Raw genomic sequence first — 21,665 nt, 5'->3', positions numbered from 1 at the left:
ATGATCCACCCGCCTCAGCCTCCCAAAGTGCTCAGATTACAGGTGTGAGCCACCACACCCAGCCTCTTCTTTCTCTTTAAATTTGGCCATATTCCAGTATCACTAAACAGCCCTGTGACCACTCAAGGCTGGCACAGACCTTGACTTGCTGCCCACTACAGGCCATGAGAAGGTCCCAGGCAAGTACTGTGCTCTCTGGAATGAGGGAGACTGGGGGAGCCAAGAGAGGTAAGCTGATGAGAACAAAGAAAGACAGGAGACTGGAAATTGACCATGTCGGTCCTGGTGAGGCCCTCTCTGTGCAGTGTACCATTCCACTTGAGTTTCACTGTGCAGAGCCTATGGAGAAGCCACTCCAGGGCCCAGGCTGAGAAGAAGCCCCTTCGGAGACCCCGCTGGTCTTTGTATCACTTCTGTTGAAGGAACTGAAAAGGAAACGTGGCAGTTCTCCTGCTCCTGTCCTGGGATGAGTTAAAGAATCATACTGATATCATTTCCATTTGCTAGCTTAAGTTTTCAAGAAAAGAGAAAACTATGTGTGAGGAAATAGGATATGGGACTAAGAATGAAAATACACAAAGTTTTACATAGAAGCCAGAGGAATGAGCTAGGCAGAGAGAAACATAAAGGGAGATGATGGTACGTGCTTACGCCTTCAGTTTCACATGTCACAGGGAAGGAGCATATGGTTAGTTCTATCGGACTCATCCTGACAAGAGGAAAACCCTTCAAAACCTGCATCCTGGCCGGGCACGGTGGCTCACACTTGTAATCCCAGCACTTTGGGAGGCCGAGGCAGGCGGATCACCAGGTCAGGAGATCGAGACCACGGTGAAACCCAGTCTCTACTAAAAATACAAAAAAATGAGCTGGGCGTGGTGGCGGGCGCCTGTAGTCCCAGCTACTCGGAGAGGCTGAGGCAGGAGAATGATGTGAACCCGGGAGGCAGAGCTCACAGTGAGCCAAGATCACGCCACTGCACTCCAGCCTGTGCCACAGATGGAGTCTCAAAAAAAAAAACACCAAAAAACCTGCATCCTTCTTATGGGAGTGCATGTGAAAGACAGCAGATTAGCAATTACTTCTCTTACTTAGATCTGGCACCAACTGGCCACTGAACGGTCAAATTAGCTCAGAGGTGGAAATATGATGCAAATAACGTGCCTCTACTTCCCTAACCCATCACACACACCCACATGCACATGTCCCACGACGGACGCTGCTAAATGATATTGATACTGTAAGTTCCATGTGGCCTGGAAGTATCAGCATTTGGTATAGTGCCTACTACCTACTAAGTGCTTTGTAAATACTCTGAATGAATGGACCTCTGAGCTCTTCCCCACTGAGCCTAGGTGCTGCTGTAGAGTCCTTCTCAACACATCAGTTGAGTTCCAAGCAGTCTACAACCAATCAAGTAGAGGTGGCATGCAAATCGAAAACTACTTGCCATTCTTTCCCAATTAGCTAAATCATAACATTCTCCCTTTAAGTGATGCAATTTGTACCTCGAAATACAAGTAGATTCCGGGGTTACCTTGAGCTCCATTATGACATCCAGGTTAATTTGACGCAATTGTTTTCACCATAAGGCATACAGCTTCACATATTTGTAAACAAATTCTGTTGGAAACATAAAGCCTACATAATGGATGCTCTCATCATTCCTTATTTATCAGTGCTGCTTGCATATATTTAATAATGACGTTTTTCTCTAATTACTGTGTTTGGAATATATTTTAAGGGTTTTTTTTGATAATTCAGGTAGACATAATGCTTACCAATATGTCCAGCTTCTTTCCTTCCCGGTCACACAGAGAATCACATTTTCCTGATCCCTGGCAATTAAGTGACGCCATGCACCTAGTTTGAACAAAACTGTGTCACTTCCAAAGTGAAGCACTTAAGAGAATGCTTAATTTTCTGTACCCTCATCACTTGCTACGGTAATCTCAAAAATCATGTCTTAAGATGAAGATGCCATGAAATCCAAGCCGACTGGATCGTCAAGCCACGCTCTCCATTGAAGGAGAGCTGCCTGAATGAGAAATAAACTTGATTATATAAAGGCACTAAAATTTGGGTATTGTTACCATAGCATTACCTAGCTTATCCTAATAACAGTAATGAATGAGGTCTGTCAGTTGTAATGGAGTACCTGTCTCCTGACCTCAGCCAAGAGTAATTTAGGAGTGGTGACTAGATTCTCAGAAGTTACAGAGTCAAGTCAGTTGATGAAAAAGCAAATCGACTGGTACAAAACAGAGGTGGAAATGGAGAGGGCATGGCACATAGGAGAGATGAGCTGGTAAGAACAAGAAAACATGGACAGAGAAACTCATTATTGGGAAGTTCATAGTAATATGTTTGGCCAGTGGGATCTGTCCTTACCTTAGACACTAGAAACACTGATGCCATCTAATTGACTCCGTAGCCTTTACTCCTAACTCTTCTCCACTCATCTACTCTGTGTTCTGATACCTCCCTCCTGCCCAGCCATGGGCACCATCTCCCTTCCACTGAGTGAAAAGGAGCTAGGCAGAACACTCAGCTGAACGGAGTTGGAGTTTTTGACACTGTACTTTTCAAAGAACTGGTCCCATAAAGCCAGAGCAAACTGGAAACTTATTTCACATACCAGTTGGGCAAATATACAGCAAGAGTCTTAAGCTTAAATCCCAATTTGGTCCAGTAATAAAGACTGTGCATGTGGCCAGGCACAGTGGCTCATGCCTGTAATCTCAGCACTTTGGGAGGCTGAGGCAAGTGGATCACCTGACGTCAGGAGTTCGAGACCAGCCTGGCCAACATGGTGAAACCCATCTCTACTAATAATAAAAAACTAGCTGGGTGTGGTGGCACGCACCTGTAATCCCAGCTACTCGGGAGGCTGAGGCACAAGAATCACTGGAATCTAGGAGGCGGAGGTTGCAGTGAGCCAAGATGGCGCCACTGCACTCCAGTCTGGGCAACAGAGCAAGACTCTCTCAAAAAAAAGATTTTGCATGAATCTCAGACTGTTTCCCAAAGACAGTTTCTAGGAAAGGTGATTGCAGCATTACTTGTAAGAGCAAAAATTGAAAATGGTCTCAGTGATGAGCAAAAGAGGAGTCATTGAAAAACAAACAACAAAAACAGAGGACATCCATGTAATAGAACACTATAGGTAAAGCAAAATGATATTTTCAAAGAATGTTTAGTGGCACATGGAAATGTTTGTCACGATGTTAGGTGAATAAAAAGATGCAAAATTTGCTGGGCATGGTGGCTCATGCCTATAATCCCAGCACTTTGGGAGGCCAAGGCAGGCAGATCACCTGAGGTCAGGAGTTCGAGACCAGCCTGACCAACATGGAGAAACCCTGTCTCTACTAAAAATACAAAATACAAAAATACAAAAGCCAGGCATGGTGGCATATGCTGTAATCCCAGCTACTCGGGAGGCTGAGGCAGGAGAATCACTCGAACCCAGGATCCGGAGGTTGTGATGAGCCAAGATCGCGCCATTGCACTCCAGCCTGGGCAACAAGTGCAAGAGCAAAACTCCATCTCAAAAAAAAAAAAAAGATGCAAAATTTTCTATACAGAGTAATTTCAATTTTATACAATAATACATAATATGCATTAAAAAGACTAAAAGAAAATAGATTTAAAGTGTTACCAACACTTATCTTTGAGTGGTGAGTTAACGGTGATTTTTGTTTCTTCTTTGAAAGTTTCTACATTTTTCAAATTCTCTTTAGTTAATATGTTTAGTATTTAAATTAGAGAAAGCATTTTTATTTTAAGCAAAATACATATGTAATGAGGCTTCAGTGATCTTAATTATCCCAGAGTATGTCCTGGGTTAAGGAAGGCTTTGGCTCAAGCATCTATACCTTCTAAACGCAATTCAGGCAATGGTCATTAATGTTCGGTACAATGGCTCTATTGAGAGGATGTTTTATTTTTATATTTCTCAGTTTATATATATATATATATGTTTATATATATATATATATATATATATATATATATATTTTTTTTTTTTTTTTGAGAAGAAGTCTCACTCTTTCATCCAGGCTGGAGTGCAGTGGCGAGATCTCGGCTCACTGCAGGCTCCATCCCCCGGGGTTCACGCCATTCTCCTGCCTCAGCCTCCCGCGTAGCTGGGACTACAGGCGCCTGCCACCTCGCCCAGCTAATTTTTTGTATTTTTTAGTAGAGACGGGGTTTCACCGTGTTAGCCAGGATGGTCTCGATCTCCTGACCTCGTGATCCGCCCGCCTCGGCCTCCCAAAGTGCTGGGATTACAGGCGTGAGCCACCGCGCCTGGCCTCAGTTGATATATTTTTAATAAAATAAAATATTATTATAACACTAGAGCCTTGTTGCTAAATTATTTATAAAACCTTTTGGTAATATAAAGCTATCCTCAAGTTGGCTCATTCGAAATCCTGAGGATAAGAAAACCATGGGGGATTCTTGAAATAATTCTGCACGGCTGGGAGGAAGGTGCTGGACTCTCTGGGGTTTGGGTACATCCTACACTCGCGCCTTTGTCAGGAGAAACACAGCCAGCGTGCGGACCATGCTTGGGGAAGAGCCAGGCCCCACATTCCAGTCCCAAGAAACAGCTCCTGCACCACCAGAGAGAACAGACCAGCAGAGAAAGCCCTGGAGTCCACGCATCCACACAGCCATGACATCTGCTCTAACGTCCAAGTCACCTCAGAGCTGGGAGGAGTCTCAGATGGTGTCAAGTTTCCAGGATCGCCGAAGGAACAGAGAGATCGCAAAGGTCAGTTTCAGATGGGAAAATCCTAAGATGAATCTTGGAGGGAATACTAGCTTTCACTACCGAGGCTTCCAAATAAGTTACAGATCCCAGGCACAAAGCAAGGACATCTTTATCCTCTCCTCTCCCCGCTCATCCTGAAACTGACTTGGAGATCCCTTTCTTCAGGCTGCTGCCTGGCTTGCTGAAGACCTAAGGCAATGACCGGCAGTCAGCCAGTCCACAAATGCCAAACAGCCAGCATACACCAGACGCTGCCATGGCACTCACAAAGTTTTGTGGTAACAAAGCAGAAAAGGCATACAGTTGAGTGCTACTCAAATCTTTAGTGTGCCCACACATTACCCGGGGATCTTGTTAAAAATGCAAATTCTGTTTCTATAGACCTGGGGTAGGGACTGAGATTCTCTCAAGCTGTCAGATGATGTTGATGTTTCTGGTACATGGGCAATGTTTCAAGTATCAAAGGTCCAGTGGATGAAATATATACAAAATACATAGAATAATATATATAAAATATACAAAAATAAGCTCCTGAATACTTACAGTGTGCCAAGCACCAAGAAGCTTGTCACGTGGAGTCTGTCCCTGAGTTTCTCCCAGCCTTGATCTTAATGACACATGTCTGTAAGGACACTGAAGCCACTAGGACAGATAGTGGCTAGGGTCAAATCTGTGCCCACACGTGGATGAGCCACAGTTAGACCGGCGGGCACAGTAATCTTCCACTACACGTCAACCCCCCCTTTGGGCTCTCAACACAAAGACAATGGTCCAGTAACCTCAGGAAGTGATGCTTAATCCCCAGGAATATAAGGATTACAAATGGCGCTTTGGACTAGATATCTTTTTTTTTCTTTTTAGAAAGAGAGTCTCACTATGTTGCCCAGGCTGGTCTCAAACTACTGGGCTCAAAGGATCCTCCCACCTTGGCCTTCCAAAGTGTTGCAGTTATGGGTGTGAGTCACCACACCTGGTCTAGACTAGGTAACTTCTCAGGTCTCTTTCATTCCTGAGATTCTAGGAGCCAATGAACACAATAGGTGCAGAAACCTACAAAAGGCCATTAGCCAACTTTTGGTCAAGTGAAAACATTTTAAAAGCAGACAGGCAGAGGATATTAGTAAAGGTCGCAATATTCATTTTTCACATTAGAGACTTTCCTCTGTTCACACTGAGAGTGAAGCACTCAAAGACTGGGTTAACTCTGGGCGGAATAAAGGAGAAAGACTTCTCTATAAGTAGAATCTCAGGCCCTATCACAGATTTACTGAAACAGAATTCCATATTCTTATATTTTTATTTTTATAAATGGGGTCTTGACTGGGCATAGTGGCCCATGCCTGTAATCCCAGCACTTAGGGAGGCCAAGGCAGGCAGATCACTTGAGGCCAAGAGTTCGAGACTTGCCTGGCCCAGATGGCGAAACCCCTTCTCTACTAAAAATACAAAAATTAGCTGGGGGTGGTGGTGCACACCTATAATCCCAGCTACTCAGGAGGCTGAGGCATGCGAATTGCTTGAACCTAGGAGGTGGAGTTTGCAGTAAGCCAAGACCATGCCACTGCACTCTAGTAGCCTGGGCGACAGAGCAAGACTCTGTCTCACAAATAAATAAATTAAATAAATAAATAAGTAAATGGGTCTTGCTCTGTCACCCAGGCTGGAGTGCAGTGGTGCAATCATAGCTCACTGCAGCCTGGAACTTCTGGGCTCAAGCAATCCTCTCACCTCAGCCTCCAGAGTAGCTGGGACTACAGGCATGCACCACCAAGACCAGCTACAGAATTTGCATTTTTAACAAATTTCCAGATGACATGAGAAGCACTGGTGGGGGTGGGGGGTACTATATGCCTTTTCTGCCTTGTTTATCACTGCATCCCCAGAACCTTGACAATGCTTGGCATATACTAGTTGCCCACTATTTATCGACTGGCTGACTGTTGTCCATTGTCTATAATGAGTAATGTGTAATTTATAGCGAAATTTCACATGAATTTTTTATTTTCGAAGCTACACAATTGTTGACCTCAACAGCTAGAAGTCCTAGGGCACCAAATGGCCTTGACATTCCTTCTGGTGGGCCTTGTCATATTAGGCTATCTCCGCTTTCTCCTAGAACCCCACTAAAATAATAAGCAGAGAAATATACAAAAGACACTGAAAACAGGAAAGGAGAAGACAGCAGACAACAGATGTCTCCAAATATTTGGAGGATGGAAAGTGGATATATGACTGATAACTGGCGTAGCAGAGTGGAAAAAACATGAACCCTAAGAGCCTGTAGAGGGGGCGCCCCGACATGGGATTGCGTCACAGTAGAGAGCCCCAGAAAGGCTCAGGGACCTTCCTCAGGAGGCAGAGTGAGGGTGAAGTGTGAAGAAGAGGATCAGCTGATTCCCCACCCTCCCTGTGGCGGTCAGGAGACCATTCCTCCCAACCCAGCAAGCCCTGGGAGGGTGATTCTTTGCATAATTAGATCAGAGAGTCTCTGGTAGAGACACCAGAAAGTTGTTTTACTAAAATGATGACATTTGGTGAACATTTAAACTGCCTCTGCCTCCTCCTCTGCCTCCAGAACACTGACAGCCGGGTTTATATATCCTAAGGAGACTGGCTGAGCCTTCTCAGAAGAAACTGACCTAAGAGAAACAACCAGCAGATGCTGACCTGTGGTGAGTTCCCAGCAAGATGTCCTGGCCCCTGTCAATCACCCTTCAGTGAAGCCTACCAAAGACAGACTTCCCCCGCACACAGAGCCCCCAATCAACCTCGAAGAGCTTCAGTCTTAATGTGAACACACTAAGGGAAAGTCTCTGCCATGAAATATAGAGACCAAAGCAAATAAACCAGGGAAAAAGGGAAACTCAGAGGGTGTGGCAGATTGCATTTTCCAAAAACAGCCACAATACTTCTGCTTCTTTTCTTTAAAACATGGTCCTTTCTCCCATTAAAAGCTAGAGTTTATCTTCTTTTCCCTTGAATCTAGGTGGGACTTCAACTAACAGAGCCACACCACCCAATATGGTTGCCAGTGGCCATTAGGCACGTGTGGCTGTTGAATAAGTGAAAAGTTGCTATTACAACTGAAGACCTGAAATAATCATTTTATTCAATTCTAAATAATTTAAATTTAAAAACTGAAGTAACACAAAGTGTTTTTCTTCTAGCTTTATTGTTTTGGCAGGACTGTATTTCACATTAACTACTAGAAATTCAGCATCTGAAAAAAAGAATTTAGCAGCCGGGCATGGTGGCTTGCGCCTGTAATCCCAGCACTTTGGGAGGCCGAGGCGGGCGGATCATGAGGTCAGGAGATCAAGACCATCCTGGCGAACACGGTGAAACCCTGTCTCTACTAAAAATACAAAAAAATTAGCCAGGCGTGGTGGCGGGTGCCTGTAGTCTCAGCTACTCGGGAGGCTGAGGCAGGAGAATGGTGTGAACCTGGGAGGCGGAGCTTACAGTGAGCAGAGATCGCACCACTGCACTCCAGCCTGGGCGACAGACCGAGACTCCGTCTCAAAAATAAAAATAAAAATAAAAATAATTTAGCATCTGAATTGAGCTGTGTTGTAAGTATGAAACTTATGCTGGACTTTGAAGACAGTATGAGAAAAGAATGTGAACTATCTCATTAACCATTTTCTATTCATTACATATTAAAGTGATATTAAGTTAAATAAAATATATTATTAAAATTAACTTTATTTCTTTTTATATTTTTAATGTGGCCACTAGAAAGCTTGAAATTGCACATGTGGCTCACGATATATTTTATTTATTTATTTTATTTATTTTTTTGAGATGGAGTCTCGCTCTGTTGCCCAGGCTGGAGTGCAGTGGTGCCATCTTGGCTCACTGCAACCTCTGCCTCCCAGGTTCAAGTGGTTCTCCTGCCTCAGCCTCCCAAGTAGCTGGGATTACAGGTGTGCACCACCACACCCAGCTAATTTTTGTATTTTTAGTAGAGACAGGGTTTCACCATGTTGGCTAGGCTGGTCTTGAACTCCTGACCTCAGGTGATCCACCTGCTTTGGCTTCCCAAAGTGCTAGGATTACAGGCGTGAGCCACTGTGCCTGGCCACAGTATATTTTAATCAGACATCACTGCAATACAGAAAAAGGGAAATGGCAGTTATGTGATTTCTGCAGCTAGGTCATACAAAGAATGCAGCTTTCACTCAGCTCTTGCTTTCCTGGGATACACATCTTAGGAGCCCTGAATCATCAAACTAGAAGTCTGATTCCCATGAAGCTTCCATGCTTTAGGGACCACATGTTGCTAGAGACAGATGCCCCAGCTGTTTGAATTTGTCCAAACCAAACACCAGACGTGAGTGAAGAAGACTTCAGGTGATTCCAGCCCTAGCTGACAGGGAATAGATCAAAGATGAGCTGAACCTGCAGAGCCCCGCTCAGGTTGAACGTTCATGAACAAAATAAATGATATTGTAAGCCATGAAGGGGAGGGGAGAAATTTGTTACACAGCACTTGATAACCACAATAGGGGGAATCATGCTGGAAATGGAAAAAATAAAAACTAAAACTGTGGTTTCTCTCTCCTTAAAAGGATTTAAAAAATTACATTATAAAACAAGAATAAGATGCTATAAAATTGGTATATTCAAAGAAAATAATTGTTGAAATTAGAAAGATGATTGCTGAAAGAAAAATTTATAGAAAAACTGGAAGATGAAGAAATTTCCAAGAAATAATAAAAAGAGCAGAGATAAAAAAACAGAAAAGAAAAAAATTTAAAGATCACTCAAACAGACTCAAACTTAGCTAATAGAAATGATCAAAAAAACAGCAAACATAAGAAGAAATACAACAAACAGTCTCTAGGCTGAAGAACATGAGTTTCCAGGTTGAAAGTTCCTACTAAGGGCTCATGATTGGGAAATTTAGAATAACGAGCATTGAGAACAAATACTAGAAGCTTTCAAAGAGGGAAAAAAAAAGGGTTGGCCAAAGGGTCAGAAATAGAAATAGAATCCAAGATAATTGCCTTTAAAATTCTGAGGAAAATAGTTATAGTTTAAATGCACATGGAGTTATAGTTTAAATGCTATACCAAGCCAAACTATCAAATTTGAAGGAAGTATATACATTTAGGCAAAAGACACATGCAAAAATGTATTTCCTATGCACCCTTATTCAAGAAATTACTAGAACGTAGAAGACGAAGGCGTGGGACACTGAAATTCAAGAATTCCTAGCATGATGTTGAAGCAAAGTCTCAGGACAGTGGCTGAGCTCCTGCAGCCAGGCTGAAGACACCCCCAAGTTGAACCTCACCCTGTGGCTGCTGGTCTGGGGGCGCTCAGCTTGAAGCAGGGACTGCAGTGCTCAATGGAGATGACTAATGCAAAGCCTAAGAAAGAGGCAGTTTCTTAGCCAGGGAATTAATGAAGAAGAAGAGGAAATTAATATCAAAACCAAACCTTAGGGCCCTGCATGGTAGCTTACACCTGTAATCCCAGCCCTTTGGGAGGTGAAAAGATCATTTGAGGCCAGAAGTTTGAGACTAGCCTAGGCAATGTAGTGAGACCTTGTCCCTACCAAAAAAATATTTTATTTTTTGTAAATTAGCTGGGTGTGGTGGTACATGCCTGTAGTCCTAACTACTTGGAAGGCCCAGGAGGGAGGATTGCTTGAGCCCAGGAGCTTGAGGTTACCACTACATTCCAGGCTAGGTGACAGAGTAAGATCCTGTCTCTAAAAAAAATACACATTAAAATAAAACCCAAACCACATATAGTTATTTCTAGGTATGTATACTTACGCTTAAATTGCTTATTCATTAAATGGCATCCAGTTCCTTCCATCATGTGGACTCAAGTATTTTCAGCTAATCCTTTGCATTGACTTTATCCTAAAAAAGGTAAAGAGACTGTTTCCAGACATTGTAAGCAGAGGTACCCGGACTGGGCAGTCACAGTGGACATTTGTGTTCAGATTCACAAGTGACTAGGCCACGGTTCACACACAGGTACATGAACAAGGCCTGTTCCTGTTTGTATTTCTCACATTCCATAAGCAAATGCTCACGTGGTAGTATGGCCTTAGTAGTACAACCAAACAATGCAGACCCATTTTCAGGCATCATTTAAGTGAAGCTACATGATCAGTCTGTGTGAGTTCTCAGTCCTCTGTCTGCAAGGGCGTGGGCTCTTCTGGCTCATTACTGTGGCATTCTGGAAGCTTAAGGAGGTGTGGTCCTGCCCACCGCCCTCTTTAAGACTTTGCACGCTATTGTCATCTGCTGCTGCTTAGATACGACTGCATTTCTCCCTGCTGCTTTGGTTGGTTTGTGAGACAAGCAGGGTAGAGATGGGGATGGTGCATCAGGAAGAAAGGAAGAATCAACAACCTCCTCTTCTTTTGTAAAGAAAACAACTTCTGAGCAGAGGGCCACCTGGAAGATTCTTCCCCACCTTACTCCTTACTCATCACACTAGTGACTTCTTTTATCACTGTAGTAAGCACCTTTAAAAAAAACTCTGAAAGAACTAAAAATGTTCACTCTGACCCTCATTTGACCTTAGTCCATAACTGTCTGCCTGATCCCTTTTGATAAGCCTGAATTGCCCAACCAATGGCTGCTAAACCACAAGAATGATCTCTCCTGCTTCTGAGAACCCTCTCTGACGAACTAGGCCCCAAAACAGCTCAGCTTCAGCTGGCTCTTCCTACTCTGACTCTATAGAAATATTACCCTTCCTCCCCAAGACAGAACATCCTTTAAAGTCTTCTCATGCTGTAGCATTCAGAACAAAAGTTTATGCTAATGATGCTCTGGCTGATTATCTTCTACAGTTTTTGATGCCAAGACACTAATCACTGCCTGGACCCACTGCTGAACAGCTTAGCCACTCTGATGAGGATAGAGAATGCAAGAGACCCCCACGTCTCTTCTGGAAGTCCCAGGGACTGCACAGTAAAGTCCTGCCCCCAACTAATACTTGGCTCTCTTTGCATTGAAGTACCACCTAAGCCTTTGTTCTTCTTCTTAATTATCCTTGGTGAAAAACTTTCATTCGATTTGTTTCTTAACTTAGGGCTCTCAGCAACAATATGGGTGTGTATTGTCGAGATTCTGAGGGCCAATCGTGAGCCATTCAATGAAACGCCAAGTCTTTTTCTGGCTTCTTACATGTACAAACATGATGCCAATAGCACCAAATATTTGAAGCTTTGATGGAATTTTACCAAGAACAATTTAGAACTTCAGTGGCCACTCTGATCAATTTGGGATATGAGTAAGATAATCCATTTGCATGGCACTTTACAAATGATTCAAAGATTCCAAATATTCAATGACTGGCGTTTTTTTACTTGTATAAAAAAGCCTTTGAAAGACAGAAATATTCTAAAATTGCTTCCTTTAAGGCCTCCTTAAGAAAGGCTAAAAAAAACCTGGATGATCTAAAATCTAAACTTAGAACTATCTTCTCCCTCTCCCAACACAATTAATTGCTCATTGGCCTCCCTCCAGTTCCCTGAACCTCGACTTCCTCTTCCCTCTTGCTCTGCTGTTCCTCATTCTCCAGATCCTCTTTCCTCTCCTCCATTGCCCCTTCCTAAACACATCCCTCTCACTGGACAATATATCCTCATAATGTTTTCCTAATATAGGTAGGAATGAAGGTCACCTTCAAGGTCAATGATGTGTTAACTTTAATCCTTGGTCAAGATCAGATTTGCATGATCTAGTTAGGGACTTCCCAACCCCTAGCAAGGAAAAACAAAAGAATTAAGAATTGTCCTTGGAACATATATTCTGAGCTCCTTAGTCTTTAGCAAATAATTTGATTTCCAAAACTATATCCAATATATGAATCAAAATTTGACCATGATGGATAAAAAAAGAGCATAAACATATGACAAGATATCTTGGCAGCTCTCCCTGAGATCCTTCACATCAAAAATCCAGTCTTACAAACTGGGAAAGAAGACATCCCAATCTCAGAGATCATTAACTATCTTACCTTCCAGAGTTACTCTGATCTTTATATGATAATATCACAGTTGCCTTATCTACTTCCTGTTGGTTGTGGTCTTACACCTGAGGGGTACCTCTTGGAGGAAACATTATCAGGTAACATAAAATACAAATACTGCAGTGAAACTCCAAGAAATCATCCCACTGGATTCCTGTTTCCCAAGATATACACGCTCATCCTGAACTTCTACATTGACAGGATATCTAAAACTGATTTCATAATTCTTCTGAAACAAATGGCATCACAAAGGAGACAGCTTTCCAAGGAATTTCAAACCAAGTAGCAGACAGCTAGACATGGAGTGCTTTTGCTCATGACCTCCAGTTCAAGACCCCAATCACAGGGAGCCACTGAGTGCCATACCCTTAATTGTCTCTTTTTTCTCCTTCTTTTCAAAACTGTCTTTTCCCTTCTCCATTGGTTTAGCACTAAACCAATGCCTTCAAAAAGATAGTTTTGAAGAGGAGGAGAAAGAATAATTTTGAAAAGAAGAAGAAGCGTTTTTGAAAAAAGAAGAATCTTATTTTAACAAATAAGATTCTTAAAATTCTTTCCTGTAACTATGCTATCCTGGATATCAGAGATTAAACCTTGGTAAGTCAAGAAGATGAACAAATTGGTAGGTGAGTTTACTAATAACAAACTTCTCTTCTCTTTGGGTTGGGCATGGAACTGTTCTGGCTGATCCTAGGTAGGGTGGGATCTATCTAGGAATATGGGCATTATCCAAGGCCTTCTGGTAATTCTTTTAACAGGTGTTGTCCCACAGTCACTGACTGTGCTCTCTCCAGAGTCTTAAATGCTCTGGTCAGCTACTCACTCAAAAATGGCTGAAATTCAACTATGAAGGCAAAAATCACCAGCACATCCAACAGCAGTCATTGCCAATGAGCCTGAGTCTGCAACTGACATCAGTTATGTATTTGGAGGAGTGAACAAACCAAAATATGATCAAATTATGAGACTTCACCTCTCTATTGACCAAGAGATAAGAGGCCCTAAATGACTGACAATGTTCCACTGTGATCCTTTGCAGCTGTTTCTCCCACTCTCCTTGGCAAAACGCAGATTTCTCATCCAATGGATGGTAAACTACAAGACCAATTCTTCCTCTTGTGAGAACCATCTTTGATCAACTATTACCAAAATTAGCTGAGCTTCAGCAGACTTTTCTTGCTAGAGGTCTATAAAAATGTTGCCCTTCTTCCCCAAGGCAGAGCACTCTCTCAAGGTCTTCTCATGCTGTGGCATCTGAGTAAAGTGCTCTGCTGTTTAATGGTGCTCGGGTTGCTTTCCTTCCACACCAGCTGTGGTTTCACTGCTTAGCAATTTCAAGCTCAATATAGACAAACAATGCAAGGGGATTATGAAAAATTAAAAACTGTCATTGTGTTATGGTAGTTAGATTATTAAGAATTGTTTCCTATTTTCCAAATTTTCCCTAAGGTAGTTACAGTATCTTAATCGTATCTCCTAATGAAAAAGGAGACGGATGCGTTACTCAGTTCCTACATAATTATAACCAACTCCAAGAAAACATTTCCAAGATCTTTACAATTTGATATTTTCCAAGAAGATACTCAAATTAAGTCACCTGGGGTACAGTTTCTTTAAACTTGTTCTTTTCTTTTCGAGACAGCATCTCGTTCTGTCACCCAGGCTGGAATGCAGTGGTGCAGTCATAGCTTACTGCAGCCTCAAACTCCTGGGCTCAAGCAGGAAACTTTACTTAAAAAAAGGGAAAAAAGAAAAATAGCCTATTTCCCCAGCAGATATGTGAGTATTTGGTTTAGAAATGACCAATGTCTCAAAAAGCTTTGATTTCCTGCCACCTACTCTTCTCAAAAATGCCAAATTAATGGCATCTGATCCTAACAAAGTGAGGCATCCACAGCTAAAAATGTCTTTATAATGGGGGTAGAGAGAAAGGGGGAAAAAGCAGGGGTAATTTTTTCCCAATATGTTTGTCATTATTATAGGTTATATATACAGAAGGAAAGTTAATTAAGCTTTAAAAAAAAATCCATCACACATCAATGGATGCATTTTAATGAGTACAAAAAGTTGAGGTGTTTACTACCAATTAAAGTGGTTTTTAAATAAGCATTAATTAACACAGAAATTCAGAAGAAAGTTATACCTTGTCAAAGAAAGGCCAGTGCAGGCTATGCCCACTTCTGCTCCCATTCATATTCAGATAGTAATTACCACCAACCCTATATTTTCCATAATAATGAGGAGATGCTGTCATGTCTATCAAACAACAACACACACACACACACACACACAAAAGTGGTGGAATTAGAAATTCTAAACCTGAAGTAAACTTTTCACATTTTTTTCCTTCTGGGTTTTTCCCTCGTCCATGTCAGAGTGATTCAAAGAGGAGGTCTGCCTTATTTTAACAGTGACTTTCTTTATTTTTCCCCTTTTGTAGGAAACATTGTGGGGGAGCCCTCATTGGTCAGAGAGGTGTTATTCAAGTCTACACCAACAAATCAGAACAATTACCCGATCATGGTTTAAGAGGGCCTGCAGTTCTTCCTTTGTTTCTTAATAATTATGTGAATTTGCATAATCCTACGGCCTCTATTCCACTTCCTTTTAGAAAATCACTGTCTATCATAAGTGGTAAGGACGAAAAAAAATATAAAATCTTTAAAAACCCTCATCCTAACCAGCACACAGTCTGATGCACGGTCTCCTCCTGGAGTGGAAGGTAATGGGAAATGTGCTGGACTTTGGGGAGGTACCTATGAAGATGCCAGGAGGGGTGTCACTGGAAAGGGTTTCTCAAGCACCTCGAAGCAACGGGGCCCAGATGCTCAACCTTACTACTCAGACACTGGATTTTCTTAGTGATGACCTTTTTCCAACCAAATTCACATATGATTAAACAAAAAATCAGCATATTAATTTACTAATTTATAATGAAGGGGTTCAGATATTCCCTTGCTGAAGCTTGGAGTTCCCAGGCTTCCTATCAAGGTGATCTTTCCAACGTCAACATGTTTAAGAAAGGAAGCTGGGTTACTAATCAGAAGTCTCCTTGGTGAACACAAAATCAGAAGAGGGAAGCAGAATGGTGTGGGAGGATTCTGCCCCAAGGAATATCCTCACTACACCTCTTTATTGTTAGCAACTCACTAGGACTCCCACACACGGAGCCTTTCTTCCTTATGCAGTGCTGCAAACACGCTGACTTTGGTCTCTCTGGGCTCCAATTTTCAGTGCAGATTCCTCCCCATTTCACTGACACATATTTTTCTTTACCTGACAGTAAAGCACCTCCCGTTGTGGTCATTTAATTAGTCAACTTCTCACCACGCAAGGAACCCTGTGCAGTCACAGTCTTTAAGGATCCAAGGATAGAACACCAAACAAGAAAGATCAATCCCAGGAGTTTGCATCAGAAATGTTTCAAAGAATCAAGTTAGCTAAGTTGCTGTAAGGTCAATTCTTGAAGATAAAGTGTGAGAGGCAGCAGGTGAAGAGATTTCATCCTCTTGCAGAGAGGGGCGATTTCTCCTCAAAGTACAAAAAGGTGGTAAGATGCTTCCAGAACCTCACACAAAGAAGTTGGAAGGAATCTACCCTTCTTCTTAGCCTGAATTTAAGCCCTGCATCATACATGACCAGAGAGATGGATGAAGTGAATGGTTTGATTATGTGGCCTTTTAGTTGCCACAGTACGTTTTCAGTGTATACTGGTAAAGCTGTGGTAGCTTCAGAGTTGCTATTTAAGCCAGGCTTAGGGAGCAATCGAGTTGGAAAGGGCTTAAAGAACTTGCCTGGAAGCCACATTTGCAAGGCAAACATCCCATTTTTACTTAGGTTAAGTGTTTCTTGGCGTGGCCTGGAGTGCTGGTGGAAATCGAAGGAGGAGGTAAACACTGCCATTTGCAGTGAGATTACTGAAGGGTGAGGGGGCCCAGGTCTAATTTATCTTTGAATCATCTACGCTGCCTAACAGGATGAGTACAACACAGGTGGTCAAATGTTTAAGTGAACGAGAAGTGGGCTTTCGTGTCCTACCAATAAGTTCATGCCTGCGTTTGGGTCCCTCATGCACCCCGTGGTTTTCCTGTTTCTTGACTAGTGACCAGGCTCTTACTTTGGAGCAACCAGCTTGCATGTCTGCCCTGTCACAACTAGACCTAGGAAAAGACTGAAAGTGGACCAGCAAAAAATTACAAACAAAAATCTAAAAAACAAAAACAAAACAACAACAACAGCAAAAAAAGCCCTAGGAATTTAGTTTGGAAAGAGAATAGGCTGAATTGACATACCAGAAAAGGAAGGGCTGGAAATCAATGTGGAGTCAGAAGCAGAGGCTTCCACATCACTGAGGAGCCACAGAACACAAACATCCTGCCACCCAATGTGCAGGCACCCCGTATCATTCCTTCCCGCCTTTTAAAAATATAGCTGTTCACTGCTGGCCCTCACCTCAGTCTTACCTATGCATTTGTACAGAAATAAACAGCCTTCAAAGAACAGTTAAGTACCAATGTGCATCTCAGGAGAGAACAGTAAAAGGTTGGCAACCCCAAATTCCAGAAGCAGGAAGATCTACTGCCTAACGTGGCTCACTTTGGCCTTTGCCTCTCATCTCTTTCACTGCTATTGCCTTTACAGGAAAATGCCCATTGAGGCATGACCGATTCTTTTTTTTTTTTTGAGACGGAGTCTTGCTCTGTCTCCCAGGCTGGAGTGCAATGGCGCGATCTCGGCTCACTGCAACCTCTGCCTCCTGGGTTCAAGAGATTCTCCTGCCTCAGCCTCCCGAGTAGCTGGGATTACAGGCACGTGACACCATGCCCAGCTAAATTTTGTATTTTTAGTAGAGATGGGGTTTCACCGTGTTGGCCAGGCTGGTCTCAAACTCTGACCTCAAGTGATCCACCCGCCTTGCCCTCCCAAAGTGCTGGGATTACAGGCATGAGCCACAGCACCCGGCCTGAGGCATGATTTAAATATGCAATTCACTGTAATTCTTTTTGGAAAAGCACATTTTCCTCATAGAGTAGATAGAAGTAACATGCCTCCTTGGTCAAGTCTGGCAAAATGAAATGTCCCTTTTTCTGAAATTCTTCAGTTATGCTACACCCATTATCTTGCCTTATTAAAATGGAAAGAACTTTCCCCTGTGCGTGTCCCATTCTGCCATTTATCTGAATTGGGATAGATTGTGCCTTTCCACTCAATTTGGACAATGAAATGAGTTTCATTTTTATTTATGGGCTTCATAAATCCGTTTCACTTGCTGCTTTTCATGCCCCAGTTCCACGCTGTTGTGTTGGGATTTCCCACCATGCCAGGCAATTAAACCAAAAAGTCGTGGAAATAAATTTCTTTACAAAACTCTTTTAAATCCAAAATATACATAAATCATCTCCATCCCAGGCCCAATATATTTAAGGGATGAGATCTTTAAGTCTTTTTTTTTTTTTTTTTTGAGCATCCAACTCCCCAGATTAATTCTTTTGCTGTCATCATCCAGCCCTCATTTGAGCTCTAAAGGTTAGTTCAAAATTCCAGGACGGAAAGAACTCTTTAATTTTAGATACTATGTTTCCAGACCTGGTGCCAGGCATGTGAGAAGATAATACAGTGGCCCTGTGGCTGTGGCTGGGGGTGCCTGAGGAACAGCAGGGGGCTCACAGACCAGCATCGCCTAAGTTCAGATCAGGATGTGCTTCGGAAACCTGAAGCAGCAGCACTAAGAGTTCCATGTTCTGTGCCATATTAAAAAAATAGACAAACAAACAAACAAACAACAAGCCAATCCCAATCACACAGACCTATAGCATTAAAGGAAGGGTGGAGAGATGAAGTCCTGTCTCTTGGTACTTTGCCACTCGCACAGGAAGTTTCTGTTGTTTCTCTAAATACAGAACTGAACAGCAGGCTTCTACCTGATAAGGCTGCATCCAGCAGGATCCAATAGATCCAATCCAATCTGATAAAATGTAGGGATTGAGTTCAGGTATAGTTCAGTCCTGTTATACAACCACCCAAGGAAAGAAACTCAGTGAAACTTTACTTATACAGAAACGCAATAATATGAATTTTGTGATAGTCCAGACACAAGCCAAGCCGAAGTTTACTTTATGGCTTTCTCTGATTCAATCACACCATATATCTATAGGTATCAACTAGTGGAAGCAAGCAAGGAATGTTTAAATCTGGCTCTACTAGGTTATAAGTTAAAAGCAGGAAACTAATAAAAATGGGAAAGGAATGTTTGAATCTGTCCCTTCTAGACTGTAAGCTACTTAAGATCAGAAACCATTGGTGGTTCCTCCTTTTGTCTAGTCTATGGGAAGTGCTCCATGTGGGTTAGATTCATGCACCTGAAATTCCTTGTATGCAAGGTGAGCTGGTTGCTTCAACTGTCGTGCCACTAATCACTGGGGTCGACCCAGATGCTCAGGCTGATTGGGATGGTATTCCCTTCCTCCCCCAGTATGAAGTCTGGGAAGATAAGCTAGCAAGTAAGAATGTGTAAGTGTGTGCATTGCACAATGTTGACACGGTTGACACAAGTGTTTTGGTCCAGCTGGCAGGTATATCCCTGGAGTAGTGATGGGTGGAACAGAATAAGATGAGAATGTCACCAACCATTAGGATCATCCACCTCCCTTTGCAAACCACACAACCTCCTGGCTTCAAAGCTACCTGCCTAGCACGGAGAGAATAGGGGCTAACGGGAGCACTCTGGTTCATTTAGCAGTTACTATTATTATGAAAGATTAATAAACAGATATTCTGATTTATATCACACCTTTTGAACTTTTGTTAATGTGGGTCTATTTCACTGAATCTGATTAATTATGGTCAATCAAGTTCTAGACTTAGCCAAGATGAGGTCTAGAGCCCCAGTGGTGCTAGCCACAGCAGGGGTATGCCATGGAACTTCCTGCCTCAGCAGCCGGCCAGCCCTCTTAAACATTTTTAATACTACATAACATCTCAGGAAGTACTTAATTCTACCTCAGGGATACTGCATGCTAAAATGAGCAAGAGAAATATTAGCTAGAAGAGCGCTTTGTGTATCCCACTGGACTGCAAAATCGCATTGCCGTAAAGTTCTTGAAAGAACAAAACGCTGCTTGAAAAAACAGTTAACAAAAAAAAATCCTTTCCTTGATAACACTGAACAGAGATAAGCTTGAACCAGAGACCCAAGTCCATTTCATAAAGTTGTACATGTTGTACACCGCACAAGGACACCATCAAAGAGGCACTTGCTACATCCTAGGCATTGTAGATTTATATTTACTGGCCAATAGCAGTAAATGCCTTGAGGAAGGGTGGTCGTTTCCTAAGTTGCACAAAGATACCAATAAAGGCTAGCAGTAGCCCTGTAGAAACGACATCTGGTAAAAGGACAAGATAGCCAGCATCCAGATGCTTTTATCTTTTCCACTTAAAAAATACACACACACACACACACACACACACACACATTGTATAGGCACCCCAGAAGTTCCTTCATGTGCCCCAACCAATCATAATCTTCCTTCCCCCAATGCACCAATGATCCTGTTATAGTTCTCATTTCTTTGCATTTTAAAAATCATTTTATCACCCAAATGTGCATCTCTAGATACTATTGTTTAGTCTTTCACTTCTTAAAAATATATCTTTCAATTCTTTCTTAATCTATTGGTTTCTCTTACCTACTTTTCATTTCTTTACAAATTATCTGTTAAAGAACCCAGACTATCAGTCCTATCATTGCCCACAGTGTCTGTTGCCAACTGCATACTCATGGTGGCAGTCAACATGTTTCTGTGCCTTCTGTATTTCCTGCAAGCTAGCAGCTTGATCCACGTCAGTTTCAAACCCAGATTGTATCCCTTTAGCAAGGTGGTGTCTGGCAATACTACAGGAGGCTCCTGTCTGATTGTCTTTCTTTTTGTGATCTTACCAACCATTGATGCTCAATGCCTGTATCCATCCATCGAAGACTGCAAAATGGGAATATTCTATCACTTCTTTTTCATTCTGTAGCTGGAATAATTTTATAAAGACACTCTACCTCTCATTATTTCGATACTCAGTGGTATAGTTCACATAAAAATCAGCATAAATGCTTGAATCCCTTCATTTCCAAGATTTCAAGATAGCGAATTGGTTCCCTGTAATTCTCCAAAGGTGATCAATTTTTTTAATATCAAGTTGTGCATTTAAATATATAGGATGTATCAATTCTTATTATTTTTGAAGGTCAAATTGTCCCATGTGTGGCCAGTAGGAGGCTCTGAGTCCTTTTGCTATGACCCCAAAAATCTTTGATGGTTTCTGTGTTATCTCTTACAAAATGTTTCAGCTTCATTTTGTAAGCCTCCTGCACCACAGTCATTGTTCCAAGAAGTCCTAATTTCTTTTAGGATAAAACAGTTATTTCAAAACCACAATCTGGGTTCTAGACACACTCTCTGCTAAGTTGGACACTGTTTCTAAGGGCTTTCAGTATGATAAACTAGGAAATATTATTGATTCAAAGATAAAAATATCTCATACATTTATATTGAGAATTTCTATTCAAATTCAATACTCAGTTTTTACATAACCACTTCTCAACATCAGACTCTTTCATTCTGGTTCTTAAAAGCAGAAGAAATGGCAGAATTATGATATTCCAATATTACTTATCTGTTTTGTCCCATATCAGACGGTTCTGCCTTAGACTGGGTAATTTATAAACAACTTAATTCTTCTGCTCACAGTTCTGGAGGATGGGAAGCCCAGAACCAAGGTGCCAGCAGATTCAGTGTCTGGTGAAGGCTTGCTCTCTGCTTCAAAGATGGTGCTCTCTTACTGCATCCTCACATGGTGGAAGGGGCTAGGCAGCTTTCTTTAATCTCCT

At 42.1% G+C, this 21,665-nt stretch overlaps 1 protein-coding gene across 1 annotated transcript in view; it reads right to left on the bottom strand.

The window, feature by feature from the left end:
* Nucleotides 1-1,662: 1,662 nt before the first annotated feature.
* The window catches only part of RPS6KC1 (ribosomal protein S6 kinase C1), a 250,262-nt gene continuing 230,259 nt past the window's right edge, over nt 1,663-21,665 (bottom strand). The window contains exons 15-16 of the transcript XR_008649737.2: nt 10,567-10,656; nt 1,663-1,863 (exon numbers count right to left, since the gene is read on the bottom strand). The gene's annotated coding sequence lies outside the window, so the exon portion shown is untranslated. The remainder of the gene's footprint in view (nt 1,864-10,566; nt 10,657-21,665) is intronic.

The sequence above is a fragment of the Symphalangus syndactylus genome, chromosome 19 (assembly GCF_028878055.3).
Source record: "Symphalangus syndactylus isolate Jambi chromosome 19, NHGRI_mSymSyn1-v2.1_pri, whole genome shotgun sequence".
In the NCBI taxonomy this organism is placed as follows: domain Eukaryota; kingdom Metazoa; phylum Chordata; class Mammalia; order Primates; family Hylobatidae; genus Symphalangus; species Symphalangus syndactylus.
Note: the sequence above shows the minus strand (reverse complement) of the source record. Positions and strands in the feature narration are given on the sequence as shown.